This window comes from Falco rusticolus, chromosome 1 (assembly GCF_015220075.1).
Source record: "Falco rusticolus isolate bFalRus1 chromosome 1, bFalRus1.pri, whole genome shotgun sequence".
Taxonomy (NCBI): domain Eukaryota; kingdom Metazoa; phylum Chordata; class Aves; order Falconiformes; family Falconidae; genus Falco; species Falco rusticolus.
In genome coordinates, this window is record NC_051187.1 from 14348526 (window position 1) to 14351764 (window position 3239).

A 3239-nucleotide genomic window follows, 5' to 3' on the forward strand; every position below is an offset into this window, starting at 1 on the left:
GGCAGTGCTTTGTGCTGGCTCGTGTCTGCTGCTTCCTGACGCCAGCCTGGCCTGGATGCCAGCAGGGCTTGTCCTGCGGTGTAACCTCCTGGTCACCGAAACCAGTACTTTTCTTCCTTAGGTGATATTTTTGGTTGCATATGATTTTTTCGTCTTGGTAATTCTGTTGGAGAAGTAATGGGAGCAGTGTCTAAGAAATACTGGCACTCGTGGAAGATATATAACAGATGTGAACAACCTCAAAGACCAAAGACAAATGTAATTGAAAAGTCTCCAAATAAAAGACGTCTGTATGGATACCGTTTTCCTCTCTGAACAGTTCCAACCCCCACCTAACTAACCCTCAGGAAGTAGGTATGGGATGGAGCCACGACACTGACTGCTCCTAGAAAAGGGGCTGCTCTAATTGCACAAGAGAATTGCAGTGGATGATTTTGACATTCTTTTAAAACCAAAATACATCTGTCATGAATAAGAGTGCGAGACTTGCTAAATATTCATGAATCTGGGTTTTCTTTTGTTCTAGTTACACATGGGGAGTATGAGATGTTCCCCCCTGCCAATTATTGGCTGTCTGATCCATGTCAGTGCAAATCTGAGGGCAGAAGGACACATTTCACATCAAGGTGCTGTGCCTGATACTAACCTTAAAATCAATATGTGAAAAGTTGGTGGTTGCAGGTGAGTGTCACTACAGATGCACTAGAGACACTGGGATTCCCCATCGTAATTAGCATTGATTCCTCTTTCATTTGGGGGCTTTGTTGCCTGTGAACTCATTAAATTGTGACCTGCATGTAAGACTTGCATTTATGCTCTGGAAAAGTCAGCGTATTTGCTATAGGTTATTATACTCCTGAGGCTGGAGTTGTTTAAATGCATGTGATGAGAGGACTGTTTAGAAATATTTCAAGTAAGAACTATAAAAGCAGGTTCCCAGGGTACTTTTTTACAGCCAGAATCTGTTCTCTTGCCTAAATGTGACATACTAAAAAGGCAGCACTCTGTTTATAAAACCAGCGTGGAATCTCAATGCCTGCACTCATTGTTCCTGATGAATAGGGGGTGGCAACAGCACTGATGGAGCTTACTTGGAGGCTGATTTGGCTCAGTTATTGCTTTCTTTAGGAGGACTTGAGTCTTTTTTGTGCTGCATTGACTTCCAAGTGATGCTGGGAAACCCAGATCCAGCACAAGGAATAATACATCCAGCGGGCTCTGCAGAAACCATAGGAGTCTCTGAGTGCCTCCAGTGAGTACTTCTCCTTGGCCTAGGCTCTCCTCAGACCGAGCTCCTATAACCAGGTAGCTGGAAAGAAGCACTGCTTGAATATGGCTTGATGTAAATAGACGCCTTTGTCCCTTGATGTAAATAGACGCCTTTGTCCAAAAGGAGTAAGAAAAACATAATTTTCGTCCAAGAACGGAGGCAAACTTAGTTCTAAGACAAGAATCAACACACAACAAATCAACAAATCTTTGGTTTCAATGTATGTTTAGATTGATCTATGATACAAAATTAGTGTGCACTCTGTAATGTGAAAGTCCCAAGTCACAAGCTATATCTGGCAAATGCTTTTCATACAACTCATCTTTGGGGTTGGACCCCTGTATGGCTGTGAGACCTCTCTCAGCTGTTGATTTCCTGCAAGGCTGAAGATGACTTGAATTTAATTTGGTTTGATGTGTTTCAAGTATTTAGCAGGGCAGTGAGAACCAATGAGCTATTTTCCCTTCTTGCCAGAATAAAAGAATACTGGTGTACCAGCTAACAGAAACTCATGAGAAGTAACTCATGCTGCAAAGGGAAAGAGCTGCTCCATGTGCGGTTGGCAACTTTGACCTGTAAACTGCTCTCTCAAGAAAGAAGGCTGCAACTTAGGACTAATCCTAAAAAGCGATGCATTGTTTGGAGACTGTAAGCTTGGTTTTGCAAGGCAGAATTCCCCAGGGCATGGGGATATGGAATAATTCCATAAGGCCATGTATATACCTGAAACCCTCTGTTTAGGGATGCCAGGGGTGATGGGATCTTCTGTTGGCCCTCTGCAAAGAGGTAAATGTCTCCCCTAAGTACCACCCAAAATTCAGAAGTGCTTCTGTCCTGTAAGAGACCAGGTGAAATATGTTTATTTTTAGACCACACTCTGCCTGGAAAGATGTCCTCAGGTGTATGCTGTAAATAAATACACAAACTGAAAACACGCCTGAATACATCTAGAGATAGAATAGCACATATCATCTTTGTGACATGAAATTTAAAGTCTACTCTGAGTATTTTAAATGATGCAATGGACAGTGATAACCCTGAGAGTAGCTATGATAACACACAGCTTCCTATGTAGACAAAAACATTTCTGCATTTTTATTGCCATCAGACCACTAATTAAAAGAAGGGATCATAACAGAGAGGTCATGAGAATTTAACACAGTTTTCAGATCTGGGTGAAGTTTGTTTTCCAATTTGAAATGTGAAGAATTTGTGCAGTGGCTATAGGACCAGTACTGTACAATAGGTGGAAATGTTGCGATAGAAAGCATCTCCCCTCTCTGCCCGTGGAGTGGCATGGGGCAGGTCACTTCACCTGTTTGCTCTGCTCCATCAAGCTTTCATGTTTGCCTGCTGGTTCTTCCCCTGGAGCTCTGATCCTGATGAGGGCCAGCTAGGGTGGTAGCAGAAGTTTGCAGTTCATCATTCTGGAGAGTGGTTTGCAGGGCAGGTGTGGGGGTACATGTAGTCAAACACATAACAGGTGTTAGCCTGAAAGACCATGAGGTATGACTGTAATCTGCCTCAGGAAAAGAGACGTGGGAGATGCCACCCACAAGCATCTCCTGGAGCCCCTGAGGCAGCAGGCTAGTACCAACACAGGTGGGAATCCCTGAGGAGGAGGGGGATGTCCCACCCCATTCCCTGCAGCTGAGATTAGCACCTGATGTCGGGGAACCACGTGTTGCAAAACAAAACAGAACAAAACAGAGGGTGAGCCTGTGTATTCACACTGCTCTGGCTGCTTTGGGAGCCAAGTAACTTTTAGTGTGGTCAGTGCCTGGAAGGAAGGTTGACCTGAGATTCTGTGGCGGTGAGGCATGAGCACGTGTGTGGTGACCCCTGAGGCTGTGCCTGTCTTGGTGGGCATCTCTCCAGAGCATCTCTCCAAGTTGTGAGATGCAAGCGCTGAGCATAGTAATGCAGGCATTAAGTAAATATATAGAACATATATTAAGTAAATATATAG